General features: G+C 47.1%; 1 long non-coding RNA gene across 1 annotated transcript; it reads left to right on the plus strand.

Annotated features, from left to right (window-relative positions):
* The first annotated feature begins 5736 nt into the window (after positions 1-5736).
* LOC121138664 lies at positions 5737-6542 on the plus strand. The gene is made up of 3 exons (XR_005875555.1): positions 5737-5910; positions 6092-6252; positions 6396-6542. It is a non-coding gene; the product is annotated as an uncharacterized LOC121138664 (long non-coding RNA).
* The last annotated feature ends 14704 nt before the right edge of the window (positions 6543-21246 follow it).

Here is a 21246-nt window from a genome sequence, read left to right on the forward strand (position 1 = left end):
TCAGATGGGCACAGCTTTGTCCTTTCCACCATGACCTAGACATGGTTCATTAAGAAAGCCTAACATATGCATTGCGGGATACATTGCTAAGGAGCCTTGTGGAGGCTTCTCTTTCCATCAGGCATTTCCAAATGACATGATTGCTTAAGAGACTTTGTCTCTCATTCCACGCACCATCCATCTATCTTACTTCCCCAGGATTCTCCACAGTGGTCTTGCCTCCCTCCCCTCAGAGTTCCTCCAATTCTCCTCCCATGGAGCCTACTTCCCTCTAGACCCACCACTCCCCTTCAAGGACTTTCACTTGCTTTCTGGGTCTGCTATGCTCAAAAGTAATTGCAGGCCAAAGATCTTCTCAGCACATAGCACAAAAGCTATTGTTCTCCCGGATGGGTGCAGATCTGTGTGGATACTTTTGCGAGGAATTCTGGTGTGGATGGAGGAGACTTATCAAAGGAGAATGAGGCCATGACGCAGATGCACAGGACACAATGTTTCTCTGTCTCCCCCTGGAAGCCTCTCTTCTTCCCTCCCATGCCTTTACTGCGTGCTCTCCACTTCCTCCACAATCTCCCTCCCTTGTGCTGACCAAATGTAGTGATATTCATGCATCCAGTGAACGCCTCAGCTCCTAGATTCTTCTCTGCAACAATGGTGCACATTCTCCCTTTAAGTGGCCCCAACAGGAAGCCCAGACTCCACCAGAGGAGGTGATGGACATTCCTGAGTGCAGGTGGAGTGCAAATTCTGAAGGATTTGGGGCATTCCACAAATGAATCCGGGCTGACCAAATGAACATGGGCTGCTATGTTGTATAGAGTATAGAACAGAGAGGGGGCGGGGAGGAAGAGAAATACTGCCACCGGTGTTTGGGAAGCTTAGGCCCAAGGCATAAGGCTCCTAAGTCTCCCATTATTTTCAGCCCTTCAGGACACTGCTCAAAGTAGGACCTTGGTGGGAGAGTGCCACACTCCCACCAATAAAATGGCTAGATCGCTATGCAGAAGGCATGACTGGACCTAGTAAAATCCCAGGAAGCAATGACAGGATATAATGGAGTGGGGCTTCCTAATAAGCAGCCTTCATCTCTCTGTCCCTCCCGAGCACACAGGAAAAGCCAGACATGGAATCACCCTGCCCCACCCACCAGAGCCTGAGGTCCCAGTTGCAACACATGGTTGACTTGGAAGAAGGCTTTTGCTGCCCTACCTGACTGAAACAACCCTCCTGCATTCTCCTTTTCACAGTGGACAATTCACAGTCCCTTCGTTTCTGGACCCTGTCTGTTGCTAGGAGTCTCGATTCATATGTGACTGCTAGTCACATTCATAGTGCTCTCATGTGACTCCCTTGCCAGTGATACCTTCCCTCTCTGTGGCCTTGAAGAAGTTGTTACAGCATCCAGGGCTGCCATTCCCCATTATGTCTACAGTGCAAACTTTCAATGAGAGATCTCTGAAATTCTGCAAGCGTGCACATTCTCTGATCCCAAATATTAGGTGACTAGGATACTGCAGTCAGGCTGCAAGGTTCCTAAGGCCATTGCTGTCACGGGAGTCTGTCTCTGATGATCCCTCCTCCATGGGTCCACATGCTAAGACACTACCTGTCACCCTGACTTGGTCCTCTCTTCAAGTCCAAGATGTATTCATAGATACAATGTGCATGGACAGAGTAGCAGCGGCCAGACCAGGTCCTCAGGATATCATCACCATAGCAGCCACAAGACAGGCCTCCAAACTCCAGACCATCCCTGATCATGTCCTGCCAGTTTCTTAAGGGCCAAACACTGGGGCAGTCCAACTGTTGACCAAGCACCCTCGTCCTGAACACCCATAGCCCCAGAGTTCAGTGTCTCTATGACACATGAGACTGTCCTTCGCTACCTCCTGGTAGCCATGTTTAAATCCTGCAAATACAGTGTAGAGAAAAAGGTAGTGGCCTGTCTGCAGTTTCAAAGACCAGCTGCCTGGTCTTGTTCCTTCAGAGCTCTTCCTTCCCCCGCATCCCCACTGCACCCCTGTCGTCACTCATGCCAGAGAACTACTACTCTGGAAATCATCCCTGACTCCATGACAGTCTCCAAGGCTGAAGAGTTTCCTGACAGCTAGCAATCTCATGGTCCATGAACTTCTTCCATCCCTGTCTGCCCTCCTCGTGCCTTTCCTGATCTCACTCCGGCACAGGTCCCGGAGGTCAGCTCTGAGCACTGCCAGCCTGGGATGACCCACACGCCCTGGGACTTCAGTTTGAATTAACGAGGCATTTTCTCAATACATCTCAATACGTCAAAATCTAAGTGGCAAAGTTTAAGGGGACAACAATAGCAAAATTAAGGCTGAAGATAATGAATAACAAGGTGGTATTCATAAAGTCACAGCCCCTCCTTGGAGATGCAGTCACAAGTGGTTGTTTAAATGTATGTGTAGTGTACCCTCCAAATTGTTTCCATATTTCTCTTCTAGAGAACTGGTCTCTGGAACAAGCACATGAAAAGGTGAGATCTGTAAAGAGCCAGGACCAGCCCCTTACATCTGGACATAAAGAAGGCTGGCACATTTGCATGTTAGGAACGCCAGGCAATGGTGCATAGATTTCTGTGAGATGACAGGTAAATTCACCTGTTCCTCAAGGAAAATGAGGAAAACCAAATGTGTTACTCTCTCTGAAATATGGACCTATTTTATGACAAGAAAAGAGATTTGTGTATCCATGGGGCACAGGGATGTATGTGAATACCTGTTTGCAGAATTCTTCAAGACACACACCCACTGATGGTAAGAGGAGTGGTGACTGTGGAAGCTGCTATTCTTCAGTCTGGCACTATTCCTACAGTCTTTGGTGAGACTACACCCAAGGATAAGCAAGCGTAATTTCAAACAAGTGACATTGCCGTGGGTCCTAAGAAACGGACCCGGTACCGCTGTAATGATCAAAGGCTTCCCACCCTTTCAGAACTCAGGAAGCTCCTCTCCAGCCAGGAAGCTCTAGTGGGATCCACCTATGCACGTAATACTTCCCACATATTATTACCTGTAGTTTATCCAGGTGTGTATCAGGGCTGACAGGATCCTGCTGACCCCTCTTCTGTGTAACAGACACTCCAACTGAAAGTTTCAACATTCTCTCTCTTCCCTCTACCCTTCTCCATGTCCCAAGCTGATAAAGCCGAAGCTACCATAAAAACACTTTATTCTTTTCATGTGTCATGTTTCCTTTCAGGGAAATTTCAGACATGCAGTAAGGACTTCTGTATATGAAGCAACCCCACATTGGGAGACTCTCTGTAACATGACCCACGCCCTCCCACCCACTTCCTCTCCTTGAAGAACTATGGTACCCTTCAAAGCAGGTGCGCGGAGACAGCTTTAATTTTCCCATGGGTTTCAAAGGAAAAAAATAAACAGCCATGCTGGTCAGGATTATCTTCCTCACCCTGCACTGGTTTCTCAAGGAGGAAGCTGCCTGGTGATCCATACGAACACAGGACTCATTTTTTAGAGAGAAGCATAGTTGGGCATATCATTCTGCTCCGTAGACAGTCATAAGAAATACCCGAGACAAGATGATTAGAACAACAGAAATTTATTTTTCTCATTGTCCTGCAGACTGACCAGCTCAAGACCAAAGTGCTTCCCAGCTTGGTTTCTGCCGAGAGATTCATGCTGGTGAGTTTATATGGTCACATGACATCTCCATCAGGCATCCGTGTGTGCCTAGAGCAAGTCCTCTGGTGTCTCTTCACATGAGGACATCCTCTTAAGTCAGCTTCCCACCTACGATCAACTTCCTCCTTAATTCCACACTAAAGGTTCCAAACCCAGCCAGCTCTTGGGTAGGACTTCGACAACAAAACAATTGTGAGGGGGCTTATTAGTCCAAGGCAGACAGAAAAGTGCCTTGTGGATGACACTGACCCGCTCTTTCTGATCTATGCTGTCGAATGATGGACACATGCATATTGCCTTAAGACAGTGTCAGATACTGCTGCCCCTCGACCTGCTTAAGCAGCTAACTGCCCCATTCCGTTGCTGGTAAGGGAGAGGAAGCACAGCCCTACCCACAGGAGTCAGTCCCTCATGCATCACTGCAGATGTCAGAACCTCCCAGCCAGGCCCTGGGCACATCCTAAAGCAACTGACAGTACAAAATCTTGGCAAGGGCCTTTAGCTTAGGACTGGGAACCTCATTCAGAAGCTGCATCATAGAGGGCTCAGGAGCTCTCCCTGAGACAGTTCCCATGTCTCCTTCTGCCCCCAGGTGGTAGCTCAGGAGAGCAACACGTGCAGGCAAGGAAACCAGGAGTACTTTCATGGCTGCAGGTCCAAAAGCCAGCATTCTCTTTATTAGCATAGAGGTGTTTGCAGGACTTGGAAGAAGCACTGACTCATCAGTTCACGTTCCTTGCATAAATATGGATGTTGAGAAAATGACACAGAGCTAGGAAGCCTTTGTTTCTATTCCTCACCACTGAGGTCAGCGAATTAAGCCCAGATTGTTGCTTACATTTAAGCAAAACAGAGGGAGCCCACACTGTATTCACACAGCTGGGCATACATAGTTATGAGAAGCATCCCATCACCTTTTTGTGGTTTCCATGCCACTAAGCCTAAGCTCCCGTGGAGCACTCTGAGAGGAAACCATTTGAGGGCATGGGCAGGGCAAGGAGACAGCGAGGACAAAGAACCCTATTCATTTGGGGGTAGGTGGTGGGTCATGGTTCTGAGCATTGAGAAAATGGACCTGGCAACTCCTAAAATTCATCTGAGGTGCTTGGGCACATCATGGAAGGGTGCACATGAAAAGTGCAAGCTCTTTTACTCTGATACGCACAGCGACCACTGACACCCTACTCCTTAGGGCACAGCACACATGTGCCACACCTGCTTACACATCTCCAGGGCTGCTAATCATCACCCCAGGGACCAGAGATGGCCTGTCTGGAGAGAAAGACTTTGTCTGGCAAATTTCCCTCCACGGCAATCCCACCTCCTGTTCCTTCCCATCATGTCTCTCCCACCCGGGGTCCACCTAGAACTCTGGAGTGATGCCTGTGGAGATGTAGAACAGAGATGACGGCTGAAGGCCAAAAGTATCTTTACACAGCATATGGATTCAAAGGCATAACAGACCATTCTCCATTTACCTGCACACTTTGATGCTACAAAGGCAATTCAGTCACCATGCTTTCCTCACAAATACCACATCTTTATCATCAGCATCACTTAGATTTCACCTACAAGTTTCAGAGGTCACTGTGTGAAAACCAATGAAGACTTAATATGACCAGAGTGTCTGCTTGAAGCAGAGTATAAAACACTCTGGCTTGAGTGATGCTTAAGAATTTTCCAGGGTTTAGGAGAGAACATAAGACAAGAACCAGACCAATGCACTTCCAACAAAAGAGCCCACTGAAGGAAAAGGATCAAATACTGTCACCACAAATGAGATACGGCTAAAATATCAGTGTGGTTTTCTATCAAGGTCAAACATGGCTTGAGACTGAGGAGGAGACAGAGGGAAGACAAAGAACAGAGAGAGACAGAGAGGAGGAAATAGAGTGTGAGGAGGAAGAGAAGGGAGGCAGGAATAAGGAGCAGAGAAGAGACTATGGGAATGAAAGGAAGGTAGGAAGATTAGAGAGGAGGGAGTGAGAGACACCGGATGGGGGGAGATGTCACATATCAGCAAAGTATCCACTGGCTGGGCTGCATGTTCTGGACCAAAGCAGGGAGGAACCATGGGCAGGGCCAGAGTGGGCAGGTGCTCTGAGAGGTCGTGCTGAGCATATACACTCGGTCAAGCAGGCAGCTGAGGAGATCTCTACAAAGAAGTCCCAGGAGTCATCCTGGCCAGGACATACACTCCTGGAAGATGATCGTCCTTCCCTTCTTCCCACCTCCTAGGCAGGTGAGTCTCCCTTCCATGTGGTCTGGAACATCCTCCAGGGGGCTGGGGTTTGGACAAGGCAGGTCTCCCCACTTCTCCATCCTCAACCAGGAGTGCAGATGCACCTCACAGTGGCTGAATGGGGCAATGGACAGCAGTCACGAGGTGACTGCAAAGATGACACCTCAGCTCTCTCTTTCAGACCCTGAGAAACCCACAATACTCCCAGGGAGCTGTCTTCTTTGCTCACACCATGGAGAACTCATCCGATGGCCCAAGAGGCACCAGGGAGGATGCTCCTCCTAGAAGGATCTGGAAGGGCCGGTTCCAGAGAGCCGTGGCTCCTGTGTCCAAGTTCTTCGGGTGAGGGCTCTGCTCCAGCCTGTCTGTCTCACCACCCACTGCAAGCTGGGCGGCCCCTTGCTCGCCCCCAGAGAGCACCCAGCCCTCCCTTCCATCCCCACAGGGCTTCTGAGGGGCCGCTTGTCTCTCTGTTTGCTTCTCAGGAGAGGGCGCTGAACAGGCCGAGGCTGAGTCCACGGGAGTTGCAGACACCCAGCCATGACAGTGAGCAAGGCCTTCTGCTGCCCAGGCCCCTGCTCTCCCAGGCATCTTGTTCAATGAGGTTGAAATAAATGCCGGCGTGCCTTACAGTGTTTTGTCTTCATGGTTTTCCTTCACTTTCATACTGACAATCACTCATATGAGAGACCATCTGGGTGTCAGTCTTGGTGGTCCAGGAGATGCTGGTGTGAAAAGCGAGAACTAGTGTCTTTGTTAGTCCTGCTGGGTCATACAATCACCTTCTTGAGGCAATGGTGCTTGCCGTTTGGTGGTGGCATTGGAGTCCTAGTTCAATGTGCATTGATTTCCCACAGCTCTCAGCTCTCACCCCAAGGGGCACTTGCATGCACCAAAATTTCCTGAGGAGGGAATAGCATGTCTCTGCCCCCTTTCATTGTAAATGATCCTCATGTGGAGAAATCCTTGGACTCATTTATCAATGGGTAGTGGAGGAGTAGGTGGGGGAGGGTGCACAGTGGGGGACAAGCCACTGGGAGGAAGACTCTCTGGATCCTACAATAAGGCTTTCGACTTCCGGGCTCACGAACAGTTCCCAGACATGCCACTGCTCATCACAACAGACATCCTCAAAGGGACAGCTTTATCTCTCACTACTATGGTTCTTTTTCCTGTGTGGGCCTTTCTTGCCTTTCCTTGGAGACCTTGAAAACTATTGAAACAGAGTTTCCTCGAGATAAGGCCCCAATGGAAGATGTAGCACAGCTAAACCATTAACCTAACATGGAGGAGACCACGTTAGAAATGGCAATGGCTGAGCTGGAGATACGGCTCAGTGGTTGAAGTCCTGTTGCTGTTGTAGAGGACTGGGTTCGATTCTAACCACCCACATCATGGCTGACAACTGAGTATAACTCCAGTCCCAAGAAATCTAACTGATACACTCTTGTGGCATCTGTGGGCACCAGGCATCCACATAGTGCACAGATGTGTGTCAAACAACCGTGCAATTGAAATAAAATAATTAAAAACAAAGAAATTGCAACACCAGATATCAGAGACCGGGGAAACAACATACTGAACATCAGAAACCAAAGGGAAGTTGACATCATGGGAGACCCTAAACGTCTTTCCTTCTGTCTATGTTGAACCCAGCTATGTCAGAAATGGGGGACACTGTTGTCTCCACTTGTTTGGGGGAAGCATCACTCTGTAGGCTCACCGGTTTGCATCTGCCTCATCTGGCTTTCACCCGCTTCCTTCCATCTAGGTAGGAATACATCTGGATATATCTGTTGAGCTCTACACCAATATTGTTCCTGCACCTCTTTCAGGAAAAGAAAAAGTAATTTAGGTGTGATAATCTTGGCATTTGGAGTCAGGGAACATTTGACGACGTAGGCAAGAGAATGGACCACATGCTTAGTACTTTTAACGGGACAGCAGAGCTTGCTGAGGTACCTATTAGGACTGTGGACCATAGACAACAAATCCTCCATGCTCATTTTTGAGAAAAATGGAATGTAAGAACTACAAAAATATACACCATATAATATGCAGCCTTTATCACTGACCATGGGCTATGGGCTGCAAATGGAAAAAATATTTTGGCATCTCAAGGAAAGGGTTTGGACTGACAGCCACATATTCGGCCCCAAGAGCCCCATTCCAGAGAAAAACAGATCATTCTGACACACCTACTCCTCCAGGTCACCTCAGATTCCCACTTCATCGTCACCCTCACGAGACCAGCAGATACCCCCCTTTGTTTCCTTCACACAAGTAAAAGAATGAAGGGTTTAGGTGCAGTGCTCACTGGACCCCTCATATCCGAGGGGAGTCCCCAAGAGTGCTGTTTCCAGATCCCATGAGATTTGTGTCTAGAGGGTAAGAGGTTTCTGAGGCGCAACAGCCAGCCACTATGCTCCTGATATCCACTGGAAGCTATCCTACGTCAGCAGAGGGAATGTGCGCTTTTCAATGCCACGCTGCATATAGAGGCCACCAACACTGGCTAGAGTCACCCTTTCATCAGATCCTCTCGAGTCATGGAAACCTGTGTAGCCTGACTAAATAGGATTGGGGCCCGGGTCTGGCCACAAGGCTTCTCTGCTCAGACACACTTCCCTCTCACTTCTGTCAACAGTGCTCCACAACACCTAGAGTCCCTCACAGCTGCTCACACACAGGCCTTTGCTCTCCTTTTCAAATTACGGAAGCTCACTGTAACCCTACCTGCCCTCTCAGCACACTGAGCTCTGGCTCTCCCAGGCTGCAGCACACGACCTCTGTTTGTGCCCTTGCCTCAGGGGACAATCTCCGTTCTGCTAATGGACACTTGCTCCTCTCCTGCCACTCCTTAGAAATGATGGATTAGGGACCCACAGTGTGCATGGGTGTCAGAGTAGAGCACTGACCACAGCTGCTGCTGTTGGCCTTTCCTCTGGCAAACCTCGGATCCAAGAGTGTGCAGTGCAGTCTTTTCTAATCCCTCTCCTCTGTCAGGTACAACTGGAGGTTGCGTCTCCTGCACATGTGGTCTTGCCCTCTCAGCATCCCTCCAGTATCCTCTAGTTCTTGCCTTGCAGTTCCAAGGAAGCATGGAGTCCTCCAGGAATCCACACCATGCCAACCTGGGGTCTTCTGCAGTTTTCACATCTCTCGTGCTGCATCTCTCGGGTGCTGCTACTTGGAGGCGATGAAGCCTGCTGCCTCCTGGAGACTCCCCTCCCACGAATCCATGCCTCTCCTCTGCGCTCCCTGACCGCCTGGTTTATATGACCAGCCCAGAAAAACCCGACTGCCACATCTACCTCAGCTATTTACGCCCCACCTAGACTCTCAGATGTGGGGCAGAGCCCGAGTCTGGTGTATCCTTGGACCACCAGTGCCGGGCATAGGGCCTCACACACATAAGGTACATGGTCACTAGACACAGGTTAAATGAATGAGTCCATGAGCAAGGTGTCTAATTCAATTTTATTTTTCCCTACATTCCAGAGCTCTAGGTGAATACAAGAAACATCCGCTGTCTTGGCTGTGTGTCAGATTTCAGCCATATTTGTGTTTTATTTCTTAATATCTGGAGGGGGAATCTCCGTACCATGAATTCCTGCACCATCTCAAAGAACTACTGACTCTAGAATGTTTCAGACATGAAATGACAGTGTCACAATTGTTTTGTGTAAACGAACATGTCTCTCCTACAAAAGGAGCAATGAAACACTGGATGTATGCCAAGCATAAACGCAGATGCTCATACTACTCATCTGTCTAAAAAAGCAAGGATTTGGGAAGTAGTTTAGTACGCCTTTCCTTCCACTCTGATTTGACACTGTTCTTATCGAGTCGCTTTTGATTTACTTTTTGGTTCCAGGGATGGAAGCCACAGCCTTACCCGTGTGAAGAACGTCTTCTACCACTCAGCCACATCCTCAGCCTTCATCACTTAGTTCGCATCACTCGATGCCTCGCAACTGGTTTTCGACGGGAAAGAGGGCAGCTACAAAGCACGCACGACTTTGCAATGTGCGGCCTAGGCGCTAAGTCACCACGAAGCACAGAGAACTGGAGAACAATGCTATGTCTCCTTCCTGCCCCTGCTCTAGCCCTGCGTTCTTCATACATCAGAGCACCAGGGCCCAGTGCTCCAGTGCCCCTTTGACTACCCACAACAAAAGAAAGGAAACCTGGGCCTCAGCCACCCCCAGTGGCAACAGAAGCCCTGACTAGGGCCTGAGATCCTGAGCGGCACCGGCACTGTCCCCGGTCCTGACCATCACTCCGGCACGGCATGGCTCTAGCCCTGGCCCTGGCCCTTGCATTGGCACTGGCGCTGATGCTTGCTTCAGCCATGGCACGGGCCCTGGAACTGGAACTCGCACTAACACTCGCACTTGTCACATCATCACCAGCAGCTGCTTCTCGGCCACCGCACAGCACCGGGTATTTCCTCCTCTTCTTTCAAGGCCTCATTTACTGCCACAGCCAAGGCTCTGGGCCAGGTGTCATTCACTTGGGTCACCAACTCCAGGACTTCCATCTGTCTTGTTTCCTTTGAGGACCCCACAAGAATACCGAGAGCACGGGACTGCTGGAGGACACCTACTCCTGCACCAGAAACCTGTGCTGCTCGCAAGCTCTGGTGATGCACTTTGGTGACGGCTCCCCAAGGACGGGATGCTTTTTGGGCGAACATACCTCCAATACCCTCCACACCTCCCCGAACACCTCCTCTGGGACACAGCCGGCCCGCACGAAGATCAAGTCCGGGGTACTCAGCAGAAAGCCCAGTCTTTGGAGTGCTTGCCCTGGTCGCCTGTCAGGCCCCAAAGGCAGGGCAGGATGGATTTTTTTTCCTGTTCGGGACATAGGAGTGCTCTGCAGGGCCAAGTTCCTTCACCTAGACCCAAAGACTAACTCGGGGAGGTCAGTGGCTCTCTTGAAAATCTCGGGGAAGAAGCTCCTGCACCTTTAGGATGACACACTTCAGCATGTCTGCCCTTTTGATCCACTGAGTCTTCGCGTTCTTAGCCAGCAGGTACTGCGCCAGCAGCTCAGCTACTTTCTAGCTCCCAGGGCCTCTGGGCATGCGCGCCAGGGGTGGGGGGCCCGCGGGGTGCTTGGCGGGGGATCCCCTAGGGGCTTGAGGGGTCCACAATGAGCTCGCAGAAGCACCTGGGCGGGGGCTACGTGCCTCAGAAGAAGTGCTCTCGGGGCTCTGGGGAGCATTTAGCATCCCCGCTGCAGGCGCCCCCGCGGGCTTTCCTGGGCAAGGAGGAGAGAAGAAGGAGGCCAGGGGGCCTCTGAGACCCGCAGGCCCTGGGTGCCACCTCTACCGCGGACGTTCTCACCTGCGGCTTTGGCTGGCCCAGGAAGCAGGAACTCGGGGAGGAGATGCGCGTCCTCTCCTCGGGCATTCGGCGGCCGGCCCGAGCGCTGGCTGCGAGGCCGCGAGGAGCGTGACGACGTCGCCGCGGACGCTGCGGGGGCCGCCGAGGACACCCGCAGGCCCTGGGTCTGGAGTCCCAGGCCGCGGCCCTCACACCCCGAGGACCAGGAAGCCGGCAGGGGAGGGGGCGCAGCCTCAGCTGCCCTGCTCTGCTGAGGGAACGCGCTGGCGCCGTCCCGCAGCGCCTCTGCCGGCTGGGGAAGGTACTGCATTCGGGGCCGGAAGGATGAGGGGACCCCTCTCCTAGAGGTGGGGGCCACTGATGCCAGCCTTAGAGGAGACCAGAAGCCTCAGGACTGCACTCAAAGCAAACCTTCCTCCCTATTGGCTGTTGCCGCGAAGAATCAGGCCATTTGAGATCCTCTGTGTCTCTCTGTCCCTGCCCCTTGAGGAGGAGGCTCCCTAGGGGAGAGATGCCTCTGCCCCTGAGTGGAGGCCTTTCTGCAGCAACAGGCCCACCTGCTTCCCCTAGGCGCCCTCCACTTGGGATGGCGGCGATGGTAGCATGCCCTGTCTAACTGTTACTTCTCCACTAGACAGTGCAGAGAGGCATTAAGTATAATCGCACCTTCCAGGGCTCCTGGCGTCTTTGCTTGCTTAGTTCTCTGCCTCCCCCCTCACTGGGCCCGGCTGTTCCCCCACAAAGTACTTTCCTTCCTCATGCCTCTCATCTGACATTCAGGGACCCTCAGTAAACCTTGGGGCTAGGAGGGCAACACTTGGGTAGCCCACAAGGAACCAGGAGAGGTCTCCAGCCCAGCAGCCACCTCTTTTTCTTGCATTGTGTCCAACAGGTAAGAATTCCATTTTCAGCCTGCTGTTTCTCGACAGTAAGCAACCTGCCTCTGTGCCTTAACGTCTATGGCCGGCCCGAGATCCCAATACAATGGTCCCTGAATTTCCACATGATTTTCATGCTTCTGTCTTTCAAATTTCTCCCATTGCTGGCATTTTATTGTTGCTCCTCTTTAATGGAGACTTGAACATATTTTTTATATTCTGAGTGGAATAGTTTCCCTCATCATTCTGTTCTTAAATCTTTTGTAAAAATCTTGTCCTCTATATGAACACCATGGTCAAAATTTCCCTGTATGAAGACATAGTCGGCTTGATTTGCACTAGAAACGCCTTCTATGCAGAGCTCAGTACCAAGGACAGGTGGCATCTGGAAAATGTGTAGGGCACTCAACCACAACAAATGTGTTTTCTTCTGTTGATTCTGGAGTACTTCAATACCTTTACATCTTGCCTTCTATACCTGTACCTGTGGCATACTTCCCATGGTAGTAAATGATCCTTTTTTTAACTGTTGCTCTGAGTTGGATATTTCCCCACTGTTCCTTCTAATTATTTTTGACACGTCAGAAGCCCAGGTGTCTCATACATTCGATCCATCTGCTAGAGAGTCAGGTGAACAACAACTGTCCTTCACTGGAATTAGTTATCAGTGGGCATTGGTTGCATGCTGTGGTTCCTGTACCGGGGTTCCTCTTTCTTATCACCCTGACTAGGACTATAGTACTCTATCAGCTAATAATCCTCCTATGAAATTTCTGTTCTTCCTAATGGTGCGGCTCTAGTGCCTTTGCAAAATGCGGTATTTCGTGGGTTTCCATGGGGCTCCTTATCTATCTATTGTTTGTCCAGGTCCAACGCCGTTGTCTTTTGTACTGCCTTGTGGCAGAAGAGCTGATAACTGCTACCCTTTCTCCTGTGCCAGCTGAGGGAGTGCTAGGTGTTTTAGGTGTCAAGCACTGGAGTGGCCTGCAAGTTCCAGACTGGAAACTGCTTCCCTTCCATTCCAGCATCCAGGTCATGGTGTTCACTGCGGGACGTCAGAGGTCAGCACAGACAAACTCTATCTGCCCCTCAGGCCTTGTTCTCCTTACCATGGTTCCCCATCTTAATTAGGGTTTCTATTGTTGTGATGAGACCATGGCCAAGGCAACACTTGAAAAGGAAAATACTTAATTGGGGCTGGCTTACATTTTCAGAGGTTTAGTCCATTATCATCATGGCAGGACATGGCAGCAGGCAGGCAGAAATGGTCCTCCAAGAAGGAGCTGAGAGTTCTACATCTGAATCCACAGGCAACCAAAGGAAGCTGCATCCCTGGGTGTAGCCTCAGCATATGATACCTCAAAGCCTGCCCCCAGTGACACCCTTCCTCCTACAAGGCCACTCCTCCTCCCACAAGACCACACCTCCCAACAGTGTCACTCCCTAAAGGCCAAGCATTCAAACACATGGGTCTATGGGGGCCACCTATTTGAATCCCCACACTACCCCTGGGCAGCTCACCCCTCCATGAACCACTACATCTGCCAACTCTGCAATGGAGGTCTCTCCTATAGAGCCACACAGACCCTTAGTCTCTGACGAGTTCCTCCGTCCCTGGAAGAAAAGATCTTTTCACATCCATGCTGCTTCTGAGAGGTCTGATGGCAGCCAGGGAGGGAGGGAGAGAGGGTGCCTTCTCTTATGCCCTCAACCCCTGCCCTTTGTCATCCCTCAGCTCGTAACTGCTCTTTTGCACTCACAACTTTTGAACTCTTAAACGTGCTCTTTCACTCTTTCGAGGGCTCAGGCAAACTTATGCTTGGTGTTCTCGGTCCAAATGACAGCATCGTCTCTGCCTCCAGACTGGACCGTCTCCCATAATATTGTCTTCAACACAGAAATTTTCCATTAAACCAAACCCTGTAGAATTGTATTTGGACATGCATTTTAAATTCCACTTGAAGGTGTTTCATTATCAGTGATTCACATCGTTTCTCTCTTTGGGTGGCTTTTAACTGTTAAAAACAAGAAAGAAAAGAAAAAGAAAGCAAGCCTAGGGAACATGCCGGAACCTCTGGCTGTGTGCTCTCATTAAAATTCTGCCAGCAGTACACTGTCTTCTCCGCCCTGGCCACTAAACACAGGCAGTTGGACACTTGACGGGTTCCACCTGTGTTCTGGACTGGAGCCGTGCCGCCTCCACTGTGAAACTCGTGCCAGCTCTTTTCTGATCCCTCACGCCCGACGAAGCCAGCCATCACCCCCAGAAAGAGGTCTGCCACTTACCTCTGTCCACCGTCAGATGAGACTGGGTTCTGCAGTTCCAGAAAAGGCAAAAGGTCAAGGCCAAAACACTTGCTATTGCTAAGAGGGACCACCATACAAGGACCCAGCCTGCCAGCAGCCTGATGTTAGGCATGCTCTTAGGGAACAGATGGAGTCCCGGGTCTGTCTTGCTCTCTGCATTACTCTATATGCTGTGGCTGACACTTAGGCCCTCCAGCCCTACGTCATTTCCTCATACTGCTCATGGTGGCCTGCTCTACAAAAATAAAGGAATTAGAGATGGTGACAACAACAACAACAAGTCAATAGCCTCTCCTCGGTCAGAAATGCAAAGTGGTGATATTTATTTTCTTAAGTGGTCGAACCCAGAGAGAAATGCTAGTGGAAATGCAGGGACAGATGTGACCCGACATATTGTCCAGGACAATTAAATGTATGGTCATCAAACGTGGTAAAAGACTGGAAATGAGTTCACAATATTCACTGACATTTTCAGTGTGTAAGCACTTGCTAAAGGTGTTCACTTGTAGATGGTCATCCTAGCTCTAGTTGCTAGATAAAATACATGAAGCAGACTTGAATCTCACTCAGAGCAACAGCAAAGGCATTTAGTGTGCACTTTTCCTGTATGGAGAGGCAGGCCTGTAAGAAGACAACCTCAAAGTCTGAATAATTATTATTTATGTGAAAATCAAAGTTATCTAGATATCCTATACTGTACTTGCCCGGAATGGAACCATAACATCAGAGAAACAGTCCCACAACTGCAGATGTGAAGGAGAAAACTATTGTCATATTATCTGTAGTTGGTAAAGTGAGAACAACTATTAAAATAAAAATATTCATCAGAAGAATGAATTAAACATCTGCAATGTGCCTAAACATCACCCACATACCAATTAAAAGATTTAAGCATATATATGTGTGTGCATGTGTGTGTATGAATATATAGAGTGACATGAATATATATATACATATATGAAGAAAATGTCTTATTTGGTTACAAATGTGGAAAGCTGATCATGGTGGCAGACATCTGTAATCTCAACAAATGTGAGGGACTGGCAGGAGAACCAGGAAAGCAAAGCCAGCATCTTTTACATAGTGATTTCCAGGCGGGCCTGGGCTTGTCGTGACCCTGTTTCTAAGAAAATATCCTAGAACAATAGAATTTTGTATCACTTAGTTAAAAACAACAGGCAGACATCAAATGACACACTGATGTGTGTGAATGTAATTAGCGTAAGTGCATAAAGGTAGATTTAAAGGGACACACACTGACCACTTAGGGTGAACTCCTACGAAATGATACCTTTAATTTGAGAATTTAAAATATTTTTTTAAGATCCACAGTTTCAAAGAGGATCTTAGTGCCAATATCACCTAAACTTCTCAAATTGCTTGTCTATACTGCTTTATGTCTGGGGTTTGTGATGCTTCTTAATATATTCATCTTGATGCAACAAATCAATCCTAGTCTAGGTAATCTACCTTTGCAGAATGGGACTACATCAGGTCTCACGTTGGGAACTCACTCTGTAGACCTAGCTGGTCTCTACTTACAGTGATCCTCTACCACTGCCTACCCAATGCTGGGGTTGCAGGCAGGCACACAAATGCTTGGCTTCTATTCATTTTTTCTTCAGATCATTAGTGCCTGTGTCCTTCTTTTTCTCGTCCACAATGACATAACAACATGTTTGAGCATTGCTCTCCCATCTACTAGAAAATCTTTGATTGACAGTTTATCCATCTTGTCTTTGGGGAACCATGATATATCTAGGGTTGTTAACCAACATATTGACCAAAGGTAGTGCATAATATGGCTCTAATAAGCTTTCACATGAAATAACCATGATAAATAGAATTCTAAGTCTCTTATATTCAGCAATTCAAAGACACTCTTTAGTTGCATTTTAAGAGCATATGTTACTACATGCAAAGCCTTAGGTTCAACTAACACCATGAAAACAGAAAAAGGAAAATCAAGAAACACGGAGACATTGAAAATTTGAGTGTAAATATAAATAAAACAAAGCTGGCTTACAAATCTCTGTGAGGGTAGTTTTGTCCTACGATGACTCAACTTGAAGTGTCAGTTACATACTCTGAAATGCCCAAGTCTAGGTGGCAAGTCCAGAGTTAGCTGATTATTGCAAAACACACTGGACCTTGTAGCTAAAGAACAGATCAGAATAGAGATAACGTCAATCACTCTCAGAAAGTCCCCTGGGTTCCTTTCTAATCAGTACCCACTGCTCTCTCTAGGCATAGCTACCTTTCTTCTTTGCATCAGCACAGATTAGTTTTTCCCATTCTGTACCTTTTACTTAGTGAACCATCAGATATTCTTTTACCTGACTTCTTTTTCTCTGTATAATGATTTTAAGGTTCACCAACATCATGCATAGCCATACTACTACTTCCCTGTTTCTGAATGGTATCCAAGTTATAGGTGAATATAATATCCTACCCCTACTGCAGATGGGATATTCCGGCCAGCTGCCAGGTCTGTGACTCCCTGTCCTTAGAAGTGTATCAAAGTCAAGATGATGCACACACTAGATCTAGCAATAGGCTAAATAATGTGATTATTTACTGCTCACCCAGGCATATTCAACACGAGGTAGGCCCCTAAAGGAGACAGGAATATGGCAAGTGCAGTGAAAACATTTGAGACAGGAAAAGCCCCAGAGCTTTTTGGATAGTGCTGAAGGAACTATCCATTTCTTGCAGTCCATTAGAGTCTGGAAAAATGGAGCAGGAAAGGTCACTTAGCAGATTCTGGGTGAAGTTGCTGAGGGAGTGTTTAGCAAGGTGGGATATCCAGCATGAGTTTTTTTGGGGGAGGGAGGCATAAGAACCAGTTCCTGTTTGAATATTCCTCCTTTATAGTGGGAATAATACTCTGAACTTTGAGGAACAGTTTTAAGAAACAGGTGCATTATCTCTGCAGCTTAAGGTTAAAGGTCATTTACTCCAAATGTTTGCCAAAGTCGCAGATTTCTTGGAAATACTGGAGTTTTGCACAACTGCAGTCTGTGTTCTTCAAACCAGGCTCAGCTACCATGAACCCAAACTTTCAACGGTACAGTCATCTGCTCCCAAGCCCATAAAACCAAAACGTAGGAGGGGAAATTGGGTGCTTGTCTGGGGAATAGAGTGTTCTAGAAGAACCATTTCAGGAGGTCAGAAGGGACAGTCACCAAGTCATTAACCAAGAGATCATACAAAATACAACCTGATCAATTTCAGAATGGGACAACTGTCATACAAAGTTTGTGCTGAAAGGAATAATAGTCCATCACACTCCTGACAATTCACTGACTGAACAGAATATTTTATCACCATTGCAATTTTGAATTGAGATGATGGTGGATTCCATCTCTTTCCATTTTGTGAAAGTAAGCATTTGTTATAAAAATACTTTCACCATGGAGGTGGTAGCTCACATCTTTAATCCCAGCACTCAGGAGGCAGAGGCAGGCAGATCTCTGTGAGTCTGAGGCCAGACTGGTCTACAGAGCAAGTTCCAGGACAGTCTCCAAAGCTACAGAAAATTCCTGTCTTGAAGAGACAAACAAAAAATCCAAAACATTTCAAATAAAAAACACCACATAGCAAAATTAACCAGCCCCAAATATACATACCATTATAATTACCACCCAAAAGGGAAGTTGTGAAACATGACACATTAAATCTTATACTTTCAGTATTATATATATTTTATCCACTTATAAACACACAAAAAATTCATGTGCACTGGCTAGTTTTATCTCAACTTGATACAAGCTAAAGTCATTTTAATAGGGATTCTGAATGGAGAAAATGTCCCCATTGGTTTGGCCTCTGGTGCATTTCCTTGACTGATGGTTAATGTGGGAGGGCCCAGCTTATTGTGGGCAGTGTCATCCCTGTGCTTGTGGTACTTGGAGGTAAGAGAAAGCAGGGTGAGCAAAACATGGAGAGCAAGCTAGTAAACAGTTCTCTTTAATGACCTCTGCATCACCTCCTGCCTCTGTTTCCTTCCCTGTTTACATTCTTGCCCTAGTTTTCTTAGATGACAGACTGAAGGTGTGGAAATGGAGGTGAAATAAACCATGTCCTACCTTAGTTGCTTATGGTCATGGTGTTTTATCACAGAATGTAAACCCTAACCAAGACATTATGTCAGAATTAGGACTAGAAAAAGAATTAATTTTAAATCCATACATATCTTCTGTCCATTATCTGAATTCACTCCTTCCTCATCTCCTTGAATTAAGACTTTCTGGTTCTCCTTTCCTTATGTTTTACAGCACTGTACATGTTTATGTTGCTACAACAGGCTCTGTATTCTTTCCCTTTTTATACTTTTTGAAATGACTGTATAATCACTGTATATAGTTATAGCATCCAATGTAATGATTTGTCACACACACATACTTTTTGAAGGTGAAATCACAGAAAAAGTGAAATTTTCATCTCCTTAGAGAGTTTACTTTTTTCATACTGGGAGGTAAAAACTTTGCTCTTCTGGTTGTTTGAAAAGGATGAACTGCATTCACACCAGTGTGTGGTTGAGAGGCAAAGTCTCTCCTAAGCAACAGCATCTAAGGACCAGTTGTCCAGCCTCCTCCATCCCTCTTCACTCCTTGCATTTGAATCATAGCTTTGTGAGTGAGTGTGGCAGGAATCAGTCAGTATCATACATCCGATGGACAAACAAAAAATGAAAATCACATTGACAGTGTCAGATGATGCAGTTGTACATGTGCTGAAACTCACAAAGGAGTAACATTGCATATAGCCTGAGCAGGTTATATTCAAGAATTTGTGTGTCCGTGTGTGTATGTGTGTGTGTATGTGTATGTGTTCCTGTGTGCGTCCGTGTGTGTGTGTGTGTGTGTGTGTTCCTGTGTATGTGTTTGTGCATGTAACAACAATTAACAGGAAAAAGAGGCCATGAATTTGAAAAAAAGGAAAGGAAGGAAATGCAGCCTGTGCATATGAATCAAAAACTCAATTATCATTAGAGTGGCATCTCAGTGGTTAGTGCACTGGCTACTCTTTCATAGGACCCAGGTTCTATTTTTAGCACCCACACAGTTGCTTAAAACCGTCTGTAACTTCAGGCCCAGTGGATCGGCTCTTTCTTCTGGTCTCCACAGACATTGCATGCAAGTGATGTAAAGACACTCATTCAGGTACAACACTTATATCCACAAAAAATGAACAAAAATATCAATATTACGCAGTGTGCAACTTTTATCTTTCTAAAGAGTGACTCCAAAAAGTCAGAGGAAATATTTCACTTAAAAAGTCAAAAAATACAACTTTGTCAAAATTAAAAATGTCTTTCTGAGACCTTGTTAAGGCAATAAAAGATAAAGTGCATAGAGAGGAATTATTTTAGGTCCATGAATTTGATAAAGGAATTACACTTAGAATATGCCCAGAATGCTCATGGCTCACTCATAAGAAAGCTAGCAATATATTTAAGAGGTGGGTAATGTATTTGAAGACACATGAATAAATACCAAGAAGATACAAGGGTTTTTGGGTGTGCGTATTGGCAAATTACACTTTACGTACGTGTCTGTTAAAACAACAATCACATTCCAGTACTTGCATGACCTGGAACTCCTTTACAAGACTGGTGGGGTGTCAAATGGTTCAACCACAGAGAATGTTTGGCAGTGTCTTAAAAGTTAACCATGCACCTACCACATGAATCAGTCTTCTCTTCCTAGCTATTTGCCTAAGAGAAACGAAGACATGCATCTTTATTGTCACAACTGTTCAGAGCTGCTCCACTTGTAAAAGCTAAAACACCAAAACAGTGTCCTACTGCGTTGCCCCAGTTTCCCACGGTTTCCTTTGTTGCAAAGTTAAATAAACTACACAGGGTCTTCTACTGACATTGTATAAAAGCAATTCACACAGAAGTGTTTCCTTGGAGTCAGTGGAAGCTCTCATAGTGTTGGCCACAATAACAAGGTGCACATGTGAGACCCTTTGGGTGTCTCTGCATGTTGGTGATTCATCAGACTCAAGGCTTGTGGGAAGTTATGCAGAATACAGCAGCAGTATTGTTGAGTCTCTTCAACATTGCTTTCACTTTGTCTTCCTAGGATTAAGGTTCCTTAGGATTTAAACCAGAACTGTATTGTTCCTTGTCAAACCCCTTTCCAACCTTCTAAGAGCTACCCTTAGGTAGCTAGTGTCCTGAGTGGCATTAGTCCATAAGATGAAATGTTCTGTTGTGTGGAAGAGGCAAACTCCATGTCAGCCCTGTCCTCAAGGAGGCATGGGGGCCGCAGAACTTGAAGGACTCCTGAAGCTGTGTCCCTTAGACTGTTGTTATTCAAGTACCAATGGGAAACTCATCCAGACTTCCCCAGACTTTCCCTCATCCAGAATCCTTGGTTCTATGCCCCATGCCAACTCCTCAACCAGGGACAATTGGCCTTCTGCCAAATATCATAGGTACCAAGTCACACAGGTACCATCCTGGTACAGTATTGGTCTCATGGGGTTACATCATCTAAAACTGCATTGCTACCAGGCCAAATACCTCTTAAGTTCCTGTCCTCTCATTACAAAGTTAAAGTGCACTCATCCCTACTTTGTATGATCTCACTAGAGAAGATTTTAAATGCCTTCGGTCTTTCTAAGTGTGCTTCAACACGATGTAAAAGTTTTATTTCAGAGACACCTTAATGCAAGAAGTAAGTTTCCATACGGAGGTGGTTTTTTACTGTTTATCATAGCAAGAGTTGACTTTTTCAATATAGGAATAAGGAAGGAGGCAATTCCTTCTTCATTTCACTCTTTTT

This window comes from Mesocricetus auratus, unplaced genomic scaffold (genome assembly GCF_017639785.1).
Source record: "Mesocricetus auratus isolate SY011 unplaced genomic scaffold, BCM_Maur_2.0 contig_11380_pilon_subseq_69270:103177_obj, whole genome shotgun sequence".
NCBI classification, from domain to species: domain Eukaryota; kingdom Metazoa; phylum Chordata; class Mammalia; order Rodentia; family Cricetidae; genus Mesocricetus; species Mesocricetus auratus.